Source organism: Pararge aegeria, chromosome 24, assembly GCF_905163445.1.
Source record: "Pararge aegeria chromosome 24, ilParAegt1.1, whole genome shotgun sequence".
NCBI lineage: Eukaryota > Metazoa > Arthropoda > Insecta > Lepidoptera > Nymphalidae > Pararge > Pararge aegeria.
This window is the reverse complement of record NC_053203.1, coordinates 7,760,291-7,775,675: the sequence shown is the minus strand read 5'-3', so window position 1 is coordinate 7,775,675 and position 15,385 is coordinate 7,760,291. Positions and strand designations below refer to the sequence as shown.

The 15,385-nt window shown below is 34.5% G+C and overlaps 1 protein-coding gene across 3 annotated transcripts in view; it reads right to left on the bottom strand.

Annotated features, from left to right (window-relative positions):
* Positions 1 to 14,747, bottom strand: part of LOC120634479 (transcriptional activator cubitus interruptus-like) — a 157,025-nt gene extending 142,278 nt beyond the window's left edge. For all 3 annotated transcript variants that reach the window (XM_039905098.1, XM_039905100.1, XM_039905099.1), the window contains exon 1: positions 14,467 to 14,747. The gene's annotated coding sequence lies outside the window, so the exon portion shown is untranslated. The remainder of the gene's footprint in view (positions 1 to 14,466) is intronic.
* Positions 14,748 to 15,385: the final 638 nt, after the last annotated feature.

The following is a 15,385-nucleotide window of genomic DNA, read 5'->3' as shown; positions in this document are numbered from 1 at the left end:
ATTATTTTTGTACTATTATAATATAATATTTATAATATTTGTTTAATTTTGCCCAAACTGTGGTTGGAGATAGAGAACAGAACTCCTCAGCGGACAGCAGCAAACCCCTCATTTAAGGCTTAGCGATACTGATTACTTTAATTTTTTATAGAACTGCAACTAAATTTAATGCCACATGAAAAACAAAATCAAACGCATACGAAGTTGCGGCAAAATAAATAAATAAATTCACTACGACAATACACACATCGCCATCTAGACCCGTGTAGTAGCTTGTGTTATGGGTACTAAGATGACTCTTGAATATTTTTATGAATAATATACATAAATACTTATGAAATACTAATAAACACCCAGACACCGAAGAAAATTTTTGTTCATCACACAAGCATTTTTCAGTTGTGGGAATCGAACCCACGGCCTTGGACTCAGGAAGCAGGGTCGCTGCCCACTGCGCCAGTCGGCAGTCAAATAAGTACAAGAATTGGTGGCACTCTAAAAGTGAGACTTTCGAGTCGCACTCACATGGTTTGTGTGGGTGTTGTAGCCGTTCAAACTTTATACCTAAGGGTACCATGGATACCAATACCCATAAAACAATGGTATGTAATTAATGCTTTAGGCCCTCGGCCGGTTCATGCTCGTGTTATTATCTTACGTTCCAAATACATAATAAAAACGTACGTAATCCTTTGTTTGTGAGCTCCTTCAGAGATTTAGGTATGGTTTGGTTTTCTCGGAACTCTAAGATAAATACGATTTGTAAAGTTAGTTCCGCATTTACAAACATAGTAAACCTTTATTATCTTTAAAAAAAGCTTATCAGGTGTTATACATAAACGAATAATAAAAAAAACTAACAACTATAATAATATAATAGGTTCTTATATAAAAAAAAGTTGAACACAAAATACATAGGCAATAAGAATATATCTTATATCCTTATAACGTTAAGGATTACTTAAACGATAGAAAAGCTTTGCTGTGAATTACTCTAACTTATATATAAATTTACTGTGAGATGGTGATAACAAAAAAAAAATACCCGGCTAAGTTTGTTGTGGGCTCTTCTTAGACCTGTGGGGTTCCAATGCGCCCTGCATTTGGAACCCTCCTAGCTTTAGGTTTAAGTTTGCGAACGAAGTTATCACCATCCCCTTACATAAACTAAACATATATTTTATGTAAACGTATGAACGCTTCATAAGTGCCTGTGATAGGCCTACATGAATAAATATAAATTCTGAAGTAGCTCTGTTACGTTTTTATGCCTAACTGAATAGATTTCCACAAAGTTTGACAAATAGATAGATTTAAATCTCTGAGAAGCACCGCCGAACGGTTTCCGTGGGATTTTAAAAAAAATATTAATTACCTGCACACAACTTAGCTGGTAAACCAATCTTGACGAAAGTTTACCTTAAAGTAGTCCTTGAATAACGAACGGTTCCCGCAGGATTTCCAAACACTGAAACAATACAGGACGAGCCGCGGGAATTTGTACAGATTTATATTTGAAAAAAAAAAACTATGTTCCCAGAAACGGGAACAAAGCCCCCGCAGAAAGAATAGAAATAAAAAAACACATGAGCATTAAGAAAGGAATAAATTACATTGTTTTTTTCATTTCCTAAATTATGCTGATGCATTCACATAACAACTCAATTCCAGAATAAAGTTATCACTTAAAGTGCTATAGCGTCGAATGGTACGTTTCTATTTTCCAGTTGCATCATATTGGGCCGAAACATTTCTTGTACAAACACCCGGGAATCGAACTCGCCCACTCGCATTCCAAAAACTGGTTTTCTGTGTGGAATTAACTATTAGTGCACTGAGTTTTATAGTGCGACCTAGGGTCGACAGCGTGCACTAAGAATAGTAATAAATGGTAGCGCTAAGGTAAACTAGTTTATTAGTGAACTGGCTGTTCCCCGTGGTTTCACCCGTGTTAACTCTCAAACAAAAGTCACTTGAATCTGTCGAAATCTATTCTAATTTTGTTTATAGTTTTTGTTTAGTGCTGACTAGATTATTACTGAAATGCAATAAATAGACTTTTTGTATGTCTTTCTATTCAGTTCTAATTAAATTAGGGAAAGTTGAACGTGAAAATAATATGCTTTTCAAAAATCGCAAATCCAGAGGCATAAAAAGTATAGTATAATACCAATTTAGATTTTATCGTCTACCGCCTCATGATTGAGGTGCATTTAAATCAAATACTTAAAAAAAACCAATCGATTTACACTCATAATAGAATAAAGATAAATAAAGATAGACGACCAGATACTAATAAGTATAATCGTCAAAGATCTTTATCTTTGTGGATTTTCATGTCCGGCAATCAAGAAACACCATATCTTAAACCCAAAAACGTGAGCCCTCCTCCACATACAAGCTCCATACCTACCAACAAATCCTTAAGCACATAGGGCCAAACCAAACACATTACCCTAAGCCGTAGGTGATAATAACAGTTTGCCCTGTCACTTAGCGCACCAGTGCGAGCTACCGAGGTTCCCGAATATTTGGACATTATTATCTCTACGTTGATTTAGGCGCTTTTAAGAGATTCCTAAAGCAGCATCCCGTCCGTTGCTTCATTCAGTTTCTCGTTTTTTGGGATGGGAACCTTTTTATGTACCTACAGGATGCATGTTAGATAAGTTTGGGGGTATATTTTTATTGAGATTCGTTAACATTATTTGGTTCTCTCACCTCTGTCTCGTCTTTAATCCGATCTCGAATCTCTAACATTGAATAAGTTTTATTTCATAAAATTCTGTCAGACTTCGATTTTCTAAATGTTTTAACTTATTGAATCTATTTCTCATTACTCATCTCATAAGTTGAGTATTTGTTTTAACCTCTTAAAAACAAGTATTATACTTTACGTAATCGCTGTTTTAGAACTAACTTCTGATTGTCTGTATTCCTTTAAGTATTGCTTGGAATAAAGTATTTCTTCTTCTTCCAATTAATTTTCTTCTCTTCAGACCTATACACTTTTAATCAACTTCTTATTGTAAACAAGCTTTTTGTTGTTTTTAATCCTTAAAGTTTTGCGTGGAATAAATATCAAAAATAAAAAGTGGGAAATAATAGAATGAATTCTTTTATTTTCCAGTCACTCCTATATTTTACCAGGGATGAAGAAATGATAAGATACATAATAAGTTTCTACAGCAAAGTTAACTCATGCACTAACATACACTCTACCTTGATGAACCTTATGCTCATAATAAACATGACCTGTATCAATTTCATCATAGCATTAAGCAATCATCCATGTAACGAGCGGTTTGCTTCGGGATCTGTCTGTCACGGGAGCTAACGCGTGCATCCTGTCTAACTGTCTGCCTCAGATAAGGTTATATACACTTGATTGTTTAATACGAACGCTTATAACGTTCCCGGATATTTGAGATGGCCTTAATTTCTTAAATGAGGACCTGATTTTTTACTTATTTCTATTGTATGCACTTATGTTTGAACGTTTTATTTCCATAATCCTAATAAATATGCAACATATGAAAACTTGTATCCTGTAATGTCTGATGCTAACATAAATGTTCTTGTATCCATTAAAAGAAAGCATTTACCTATTGAAAATGAAATATTATATGTCCAAATCAAGAAACTAAATATTTTAAGAATATATACAATTTTTTAGCTAAGTCATATTACCATATAATATATATATTTTTGGTAAAGAAAGTGTGTATTCAAAAAAAAAACACATCTGAAATGTTTCATAATCATTAACGCGATAAAAGTAACAGGCTTCCTTAAGACTTTGTATTTTAAACCCATTTAATATCCAACAGCCAAGGTAAACGGTAAATAATTGGCCCATCTACGAGATGTTGGACTGAAGACATTACAGACACCTTAAAAGTAAACATCTGATCTATCACCGGTCGCTATAAATTACACCCCACTTGACAGCTAAATGCACCTTTCATATTGTTTCTCGAAGCAGGTAAGGCTAAATGCCATGATATTCGCAGAATAGCCGACAAAATCGCCAAATTGTGACGAAAAAATCATTAAGGCGTTTCAACAAAGGAAATTGTTTTGTGTTCTCGAAACTAGTTTCACAGATATAGACCGACAAAAAAGTGTATTTTGATGTCTAAATAGACTCGTCAACGCAGGTAGACGGGACCCTTACAGACACTTGCCCGGTGAAAGAAGAGTCATTAATTTCAACCAACCGAAGCCAAGATCGCGATTTTGTACTGAACGTTTTATTAAATAATTTATAAATTTCGATATCAGATCGGTTTTTTCGAAGCTGATCGAGATGTAAAATATGAATAGGCCTTTTTTATTGGAATCGAGTTTTGAGGAAAGGCTATTAAGTTTCTGAAGATGATTCCACGAATTAAATTATAACGTTTAACTTATGTAACTGATTCTAAAGTTTTTGTCTGAATTGAACAATTCCAATATTTTTTATTCATAATAACGGGATTTGAAATATTAATAATACTGATAGTTAAAAATTATGCTTGACAGCTAATCTATTGATCAGATAATGTGCATTATATGCGTCACATGTCACATTTTCAAAGGTCTTATCTTTTATGTAAAATTAATAAATCAATCAAATCGGTTAATCCCCGTATCCCATCTATATAGGGGTTGCTTGAGGATTCCTTTTTGAGGTTACAAATACCGTCTAAGGAACGTAATATGTACATAAAAACTACCTACAAGTAAAACAATCTTTATTAACGTAAGTATATAAGAATCAGATTTATGTGGAAGGGATAAAATGGATCTTACTGCGCAATCAAAACTCTAAAACTAAGTTTGTTCGTAATTAAGCTCCTGGATTAAGTAGAAACGTGCCAACAACCAAACTTTTTTTCGATGGATTGCGCTCACGGAAACCCGTGCATTCATTGAATTTATTACGTTGAAATCCTAAAGCATTACGTCCTAATGGCAGTCAACAATAGGGAATTTATTCTACCTGGATATCTGTTCTGTGGACCATTGTTCGGCCAACAAATTCGGGCACTCTTGGACTTTTTTTAAAACCCTTGTTAGCAAGTCCTCGGATAGATCTCTTTTGTGCGGACAATAGCTTTACATATTTATAAGTGGGTAGGTAGGTACAGGTGTTTCTGCGCTTATATCTCCCGCTACAATCCTTAGATTAAGAACCTTTTCTTGTTTATGTATTAACTTAGTTACTAAGCTTTCATACAGAACTGAAACTATTATTTTAACTTATTATACCTTGGAACAAAAGTCATGCGTTTTTTCTCTTAATAGAAAACCTATTTTCTTACCCAAGTTATTTATTTTAAATATAGTGTTTTCTATTCCATAATTAATTACATCAGTGTTATGTTTAGCATTTCTTTTCATTAATCATGGGGTATTTCAATCTACAATTTACATTAAACATTTAACGACAGTATTTTTACTGCAGTTAATTTTTGTTCTTCATTTATCTATGAACCACACAATTTGCTTACAAACTTAAACTATAAGATGATTATAAGACTGGAAAATGTTTGTGTGATGAATGTTTTTCAGTGTCTGGAAGTTTATATGTATGTGTTTAGTATAAATTTATGTATATTATTCATAAAAATATTCATCAGTCGTCTTAGTACCCATACCACAAGCTACGCTTACTTTGGGCCTAGATGGCGGTGTGTGTATTGTCGTAGTATATTTATTTATTTTAAGATAACACTTAAAATATCCTGTATGACTATTTAAATAATTTGGATACATGCTATGTTTAAAACAGATATTCTATGGGGAAAATGTCGCGGGCGTAAATTACTAAGTTATAAGAAAGCATGACTGTCTAATGTATTAGAGCTTAGAAGTACCAAATTCTCAACCGGTCAAGATATTTTTTGTTCCTGCGACGGTCTATCAAATGGCGTAGGAGCACAACAAATAACTTTTTTTCTATAAACACCGAACACCAATTAGTTCTACCCCAGAAAGATGACTCTGTCGACGCTTCAAGATCTCTTTTTTTTCTTATTTTTTATGGTTCCACGGTCCTAACATCAAAATATGAAAACCAAACTTATCTATGTGATACTTTTGTAAGCTTGTGATTGTGACTTTGAAACATCTGTGAAAAATTTAATTTAGTGAGTTAAAGCTAGATTTCACATAACGGGATAACGGCCTAGTTTCATTTAATTATCATTTTCAAAAAGGTCAAAAGAGTAAAGTCAAAGTCAAGGATCTTAAATTTACCAGAAGCTGATTCTTTTCTTTTAATTGTTTAGGTTTCTAAATATAATTTAATGAACTAGATGAAGTGTAAATACTATGATGCTATTGATCTAGAAATAAACGGAGAAATACTTATCTACCAATTTATTCAGAAGCACTAAACATCATTATTTTGATACGGGACCCTGTTAAGCGTATCCGTCTCGCTTTAAGCCGTTTTTTTCTATTTGGAGAGCACGAGATTTGACTCGCTCCCGTGTGTTTATTACTTTGCTGACTGTACAAATATTTTGTGGCCGTATTTTCTGGTAATGTCACGGTACCTGACGCAATTCCGACGGATTCGAAACGTACTGTTGGTTTTGATTTTTGTGAGTATAATCATTCGTTTAGAATTCTCAATGGGCGTATGTATTGTGTCGATACGGTACTTATAATGGATCTGTTTTTGAACCTAGTTTCAGTGACCTCCCCAGCGCAGTGGGCAGCGCTGTGGTGCTATTGAGTGAAGTTCTCGGTTCGATTACGTCATGGGCAATTATCGAATTTATAATTTCTGTATGGACTGGTTGGGTCTAGTTACCTCACTGATTGAGACGTGCCGAAAAGCGATTAAATGCTCCGATGGATGGTCCGCTATTGTCACTTTTAACTAGGTATGTTACTATCTTGTATTGGAATAAAAAAAATCACTATTTAAACATTTAATTTTTTCTAAAACTCGTTGTAATGATTATACATATTTGTCTACGGGTCGTAGGTTCTTTTGGGTAGTACCTCTGACCCCACTAACTTCAGACCAATATCAGTACTGCCCACTTTCAGTAAAATTTTTGAAAAACTTATTTTAAATCAGTTACTTGCCTATTTTCATAAGTATGATTTACTCCACGTTAAACAATTTGGTTTTACACGGGGTCGCTCAACTATCGACGCTGGTGTTGAGCTAATACATAATATATTTGAAGCTTGGGAGGGAGTCACATGATGCACTTGGTGTGTTCTGTGATTTGTCTAAGGCGTTTGATTGTGTTGTACATGAAACGTTAGTCAGAAAACTACACCACTATGGAATTCAGGGTGTAGCTCTCGACTTGATTAGTTACTACTTGCGTGATAGGGTGCAAATGGTAAACGTTAATGGAAAGCGGTCTAATGGGTCATTTGTGAAAATTGGTGTTCCACAGGGTTCTATATTAGGACCTTTTCTATTCCTTATTTACATTAATGACCTGCCTTACCTTGTTAAGGACAATCACGGGATAGTATTGTTTGCTGATGATACATCACTTATGTTCAAAATTAAGAGACGTGAATTAGCTTTAGACGATGTAAACAACTATCTCGCTAAAGTAGTACAATGGTTTGAAGCTAATAATTTGGTTTTAAATGAAAATAAAACTAAGTGCATAAAATTCACATTACCAAATGTTAAACATGTAAAAACCACTATACTACTTATTAAGTAGTATAGTGGTTTTTACATGTTTTACATGTTACATGCTCATTATTATGAGGAATTGAACCCGGTGGATACAACAGTATTTCTAGGAATAACGTTAGATGCTAAACTTCAATGGGGCCCTCATGTAAATAATTTATCGAACAGGCTTAGTTCTGCTGCCTATGCAGTAAAGAAGATACGCCACCTGACAGACATAGAAACTGCTAGGCTAGTCTATTTTAGTTACTTTCACAGCATTATGTCATATGGAATTTTACTATGGGGTAATGCTGCTGATATTGGCACTATTTTTTTGCTGCAGAAGAAGGCTGTTCGTGCGATCTATAAAATGGGTCCGAGAGAGTCATTGAAAGATAAATTTAAAGATGTTAAAATAATGACACTCTATAGCCAATACATATTTGAAAATTTAATGTATGTTCACAAAAATATATCAAAATTTAAAAGAAAATGTGACTGCAATAATTTGAACGTTAGAAGCAAAAATAAACTTGCAGTGCAGTACACTAGACTACACAAAATAAGCAATTCATTTAAAGGAAATTGTATACAATTTTACAATAAATTACCGGTTGATATCTTGGGGATGTCACTAAAGAAGTTCAAAGTTTGTATTAAGCGAAAGCTTATAGAAAAGTCCTATTATAGTATAAAGGATTACGTAAACGATAAAAAAGCTTGGGTGTAAACAATTGCTCTAACCAGGTTGCTTCTTAAATATTTTCTAATGACAATGTGAGGTGGTGATAACAAAAAGAACACCCGGCTAAGTTTGTTGTGGGCTTCTTCTTAGACCAGGGCGCGATTGGAACCCTCGTAGCTTTAGTTTTAAGTTTACGATTGTAGTTAACGCCATCACTACTCACTGCATACTCATGTACACATTTTGTATATAATAACGCATCAAAAGTGCCATCTATGTGCCTATTTGAATAAAGATATATTTGACTTTGACTTTGACTTTGACTTTTCCTTCCAAAAATTTGGTATTTTGTATTTCTGTAAAGAATATTCCAGCAACAAAGGAGTCAGAAAGATGGCGATCGTCCTCGTTCCTCGGAGACTGACGTGTAATAATATTGATAGTTAGAGTAGCTTAATTCACTTAACAATAAGCTAGTTATATAATAACAAAAATAAATAAAGAAATACATGCCCTACAGTTTAAAATAGTACAAATATGTAAAAGGTACATCACTATCTTGGTACCTACATAAAATTACTAGATATAAATTATTTGCCAGGTAGGTAGGTACCTGAGTAATAAAATTTTATCGATTAATTTAATAAGCTGCGGCGACTATAAATAAATAAAAGAAACACACGCCCCTCAGTTTCATAATAGTATAGATATCTATAAGGTACATCACTATCGCCGGCGGCGCGGTCGTCGACTTGCGCCCGCGCAACTCGACCGCTCTATTGATGATCAATCGACTTGATTAAGCAATTACCGAAACCATACGTTTCTATCTCATTTGAGTTTCTCTTCCCGATGAATATGATAATATGCTTAATAGAACGACGTAAAAAAGTAAACTAACTTTATTAAGAATTAACTGCCTCTTTGGTCTTGTTGTTAACATCTACGACTACGGATAACGTGGTCCCAAATACTATTCCCCGGTTGGACCAAATATTGTAATGTACTGTAGATTTCTGTTAAGAAACTTAACAATAATAGGCTCGTGCGCTAGAAACCACGACATGTCGTGGGTACCGGTTATAAAATGATAATCACTAACATTTATACATAATAATCCTTAAAGCCCACCATCCCGAATATGAGCAACGTAGTGTCGTAGGTCTACAAGCAGGTAAGCAAGGTAGAAGTGGGACTTTAATAGGCTGTGGATGAGGATGGTGACATATTATGAAAATTAAGCTTAATTTGCTATACTCCGCTAAAATCTGGAGAATCTGTATGGTGTAATTTATAATTTCTTCAGTCTTTACACTTCTTCACCAAACAGGTACTTCGCAATGTATCCTCTGCGCCAGTGACGCCCCGAAACCGAAGCATCCTCAAGAGATGTTGACTTTACAATGAATAAATTACACCATATCTACAGATTCTCCTGCTCTTCATGGAGTATAACAAATTAAACTTAATTTTTATAATAGATCACGTAGTTCCGCAAAGTAACACCTGTTTCTATCCAATATTCGATGCTGGTGACGTTATTAAGCGTGTTCAAATGTACTTGTAGGTACCTACTAGCTGCGTAAAACCTTTATGTCATATTTACTCGATAAATAAAAGAACGTATATATCCATTCTGCTGCCGTGTGATATCTGGAGCTCAGAATACAGTTGTCAACGCCCCTTCTCTTCTAGCTGGTGTCGTACGAGAGAAAATAACGGAGAAAGGGCAGTAGCGTCCTCCGTGATACTTCTACCATCTACTGCGATCACCGATCCGCATGCCCAGCGTTGTTATTATGTCAAAATCAAAGTCAAAAATATATTTTTCAAGTAGGCCCATAGGTGGCACTTTTGATGCGTACATTACATGAGTATTACACGGTAGTGAGATGATGGCGATAAGCATATTCGTAAACTTACAACTAAAGCTACGACGCGTTCCAAACGCGTCGTGGTCTAAGAGGAAGCCCACCACAAACTTAGCCGGGAGACCACAACAAAATTAGCCGGGATGAGTAAACCCTCCCGTTGAGGGAGGTCTTTACTCCAGCAGTGGACTAGGCTTTGATGATGATATTATATCCATTGAAATATTCAATAATTAGCAGCATTATCTTTTCTACACATGAATGGATTGAAATATTTTTTTATCTATTTTTATTAAGTTTCGTTTTAAAAGATAAAAAAGGTAACTAACTGCATGACTGACTGACTGACTTGTCTATCAACGTACAGCTCAAGCCACTAGACGGATTGGATTGAAATTTGGAATAAAATTTGCGTCCAAGAAAGCTATTTTGAAAATGTGAGATGCATTTACTACAGAAAGTAACACAAGGTTTGAATATTTAATAAGAACACCACTTATCGTAAGCGAAACCGCGTATTCAAACTAGCTACTTATTTATATGAATAAGAATAATTAAAATAATTTGAGTTGTATGTAGATTATTTGAGATATTATCACAGTTGCGACCGAAATATCTTTATACTATGTATTTTTTTATCATCTGAACTCATAGTTGTCCATTGTGTTTGATGTACAGATCAGTTCACCCGTAAATAACGATGTACGGACGGTCAGTCCATCAATTATTGTTTCAACGGAGGGTACACCATCAATATAACGCGTTGGTTTTATCTCACTTGTTCAATACTACTTTTACGACAGCCTAGAAAAGGATTGTTATGTTTTCATAGTTCTTTATGTATATTTCTTTATTCAATTCAGTTAAAATGTAAGAAATCGTAGAGTATTTGACAGTCCGTTTTTTAAATAAGTAAAAATGTTCCTTTTCCAATTCAATCATTATTTCTAAATGCAGGATTGAATGTATGAGGTATCATTACAATCGTTAGACTATTCTGAGTTTTTATGAAAATACAATATTGTGGCTGTATAAAATACAATGCCATATCTGTGAAAAATACATTGAAATAAGCATAACCAACATAAGACCATAAGTAGCAACGAAATTAATTTGTTGTTTCAACTTTTTATTCAAGTTATTGCATTATAATGATGAAAGCTTCCGCACATAACTTAATTTAATTTCTTCTCACAGTATACAAAGTATTGATAAAAGCATCCGAATTAATTAACAACTTTTAGTTTTCTGTGAGAAAAATCGACGAATTAGGGTCTATAGAAAAATTTATCACCAACTTGTTAATTTGATCTCCTGAAAGTTGGAATGCATCTGTAGGGTACAAATTGTATTAAAACATAGTTTTATTATAAGCGTCTACCAGTTCTTCGTTGAAAATGCTACCAATTTATTTTAAGGTTAATTGTTTATAACCTCAAATAATTTTGAGAACACATAAGATGGGAAATACGTACATATTTTGGTTTTCACCATATTTTTATACGCAGCGGGGATCGATGCTTTAGAGACGCAGTTTAATACGTCGTTAAATCTTATTATTATCCCGCGCAATAAGACGACTGGTCTTTTTTTCCATCTATTTTTTAATATAGCTTATCATAATATATATTAGTTTATTATTTTTATATTTATTTCATATTATACATTTATTTATTTTTATTATAAAGAGTTTAAATAAATAAATGTGCTGGAGGTGTTAGTTGGAGTCTCTGGGACCGAAACCGCACCAACGTCTCCATACTCTGGACCAACAAGAACTCTGGATCAAGCATCGTCTCTCGACATTGATGCAGAGTCGAATACTTAAATTCTTTGGTCACGTCTCCTGATGGGAAAAGGATTCCCTAGAGCATTGAGAATTTTGAAGGTAGAAGGAACCAGAAAGAGCGGAAGGTCGCCCATGCGCTGAACTGATCAAGTCAAATCCGCCGTGGGAGGCCCCTTGCATGTGTGCCAGCAGCGAAAAGAGGAAAAATCTCGTTAACAAATAACATCAACTCCAAACAGCGTCACTTCATGATGACCACGACCACTCTGACAAGAGTGTAACGAGAAGTATGTATATATAATTGCACTATCCCGCTCTCTAGCAGCTTTTCCTTCGGCCAGAGGTCAGGCAACCTCTGAAAGATTGCTTGCAGCAATAAGGCCGTCTTTGCATGCCTACAATTTATGTTATTTTGTTTATTCTTTATTTTATGTATATTTTGATGTTTGTGTGCAATAAAGTATTTCTTCTTCTACTTCAAATGGAAGAGGTTGGTAAAGAGTAGCCCGAGCCCAAAGATATGAGCAGTGCTTTATGTTAGGTCTATCTTAATTTAAGCTGGAGTCTGTGCATTTGCGCAAAGTAACGTTTGGCTTTATTTAGCACTCCAAGCTTTTTGGATGCTAGTTTTTTATGCAGTCGTAATGACTGAGGAATCGGCTTTTTAGCTTTAATGGGCATTATATATGACCTCACTTATATAACGACCGCACTTGCATGACAGCAGCATGGCATAAGAGTAAAAAGAAGCAGAATAGTTTATATAAAATTCACTTATATTGATCTTAAATCTTCCCCGGTTTACCATCGATAGAGCGATACAAATCATTCGACATTCGTGATCAAGGGTCACATCGCGGCTAAACTCGTGATACAGTATTGTATTATGTCACTCGTATTCAATTTCGTTTTTTTATGTAAAATCCATACTAATATTAGAATTATAATAATATTAGATTATTCATCCGGCGTTAGTTTCGGTTTTCTTTTCAGCTATTTACTTAACTATAATTCCCTAAATAAATATAAAGAGTTTACCATCGTCTATGGTAGAGAATAGAAGTTAAGATTATTGGAGAAATTCTTAAAATTAATTACTCAATATATATTTAACAGTAACCTAACTGAAAACTGACTGTATTTTCCAGTTTGCTAGTTTTAACGTATCAAAACTAAAGCTCCGATATTTAAATAAGATTGCTTACCTATTTAAATCTTATATCTATTTGTAATTAACGTACTTATTTTCTTTTTCCTTTTCTTTTTATGTAAGTACTTATTACTGTTTTTATTTTTTTTGTAGCGGTCATACCTCTTAAAATTTAGTTGTAAACAAAGGGGGTTTTTTATGTTATGCAAGTTAAGTCGGCCTTTAAGTGGGGTGTAAAACATAAAAGAACAATAGTTAAATGTGTCCATAATTTAAGATAGTTATATGCACGTTGGCTTCCTTATAAATAATTTTCGGTTCATTTTTTAATTATCATAATCTACGTGTCATTTATGAATGAAGAATTGAGGGCGAAATTTACCATCTTGTATTGCGATTGAAAGTTAATAAAATTTAATTCAACGAAAAATACCTAAATACCTACCTAAAAATGGTCCAATAATGTTTCTATGTCTAAACAAATCAAAATTATTACCACCAATAATATCTTTGATTTAAATATTGTCTTTGTATCTATAGAAATACAAAGCTGTGGATCAAAATTGAGGTAGGTACGGAATACCTTTTTCAATTTATTGCAATTTTAAATCTTTATTAAAATTCATTGATTTGGTATTTAAACAATTACGAGTTTACTGTTGCCGGTAGAGCTAACTCTACGATAGCAATGCATTTTTATGTAAAGACTTTATTTTCTTTTTAAATAGTTACATAGGTACTACAGGAAGTTAACTTCTTAGTGAAACACAAAAAGTTTTCACATGTAACACCCCGCTAAGCTGAAGAAGCGACGTCCACTAATAAAAATGCAACATCCACATGCGGTTAGGTGATAAATAAAAAAAAAACCAGCAATTCCCGGGAAAGACTAAAAACGTGACTGAACTGCAACACCGGACGGCGGGCACCCCGTCGCCGCTGGGATTGCTTTGTTTTTAAAACTTACAAAAAGTCAGCCCCTTCTCGTTCTGACCGAGGCAGGTACAAAAATATGCTCTCTGGACCACATGTTGGGACCTTTGCTAAAACGAAAACTTGTCACTTGACTCTAAAGGACGAGTTTTAAGGACCGTGCAGCGGAATTCCGAAAACGTTACAGTGAAACCGCGAAACACGACTTTCTATAAAATGCCCCTATTATTAATAAATATTTTCTTAGAAATACTTTAATAATATTAATATTGATAAGTCTTAAAGGTAAGATTTAATTAATCCCCTTGGATGACACTTTATTTCGTGAAATTATTGGGTACTGAAAAAAAATATTGAGAGTTGTTTTTAACAATAAGTAGTTAGTTAACTTACTGGGCCGATATGCTGAACTGTCAGGTTATCTCGTGTCAGACTATTTTGTAGCGGCAGCAATCCATTCGCATAATAAATACAACACAAAACACAAGCGCACTTGTCAAATAATTCCTAAAAACTCAATTGCACCAGAATATTCTTATCGTACTACCAGTCACATACACTGTCACTCGAGTCCTCAAATGTCACTTTTTGATTCATAAATAAAATAATAATGCGTTCATTTATTAATAATGTGTGGTAATTGAAATAATAATGTGACGACGTCCGACGCCGGCGCGGCGTACACCGGTATAGAGAATAGGAGGACACGGATGGAGCGCTGCCGGCGATTTCATCTCAATCTCGCCCGTCGAAACGAGACAGTAACATGACAATAAACGACTGTAAAACGTCAGGAGTAAGAGAGACAGCGAATTTCTCATTATGCGCACTCCGATCCTGACATTTCAATAGCCCCATCCCACTCACACGTAAAGTTATTTCCGTACAATTTATAAGCGCTTGTATTTGTGCTGCGTCCCTTTCCAACGCGGATAGTGGTAACCAGATAATGTCTTAATCGCATTTTCTTAGCGCTATGCTGACTGATGCACTAACATAAACAATGATAATTCACGGATTTGCATGAGCGATAAAATGTTTTTAATGAGGCAACTCCGATGGATAAGTATATGCTTGATGGGTGGGCGGAGCTATAAATTAGTATTCATAGTAACTCTTTTTTATTATGAACTATTATTCAGTGTACTAATCACAGGATTTAAAACGATTCGACTAACATGGTGGAACACCTATTAGGTATCTTTTAGTTGTTAGTTCCTTATATTCTGATCTGAAAACCTCATTGGCGCAGTGGTGAGCGTAGTGGTCTTGTAAGTGGAGGTCCCGGGCTCGATCCCCAAATCATCCTTAT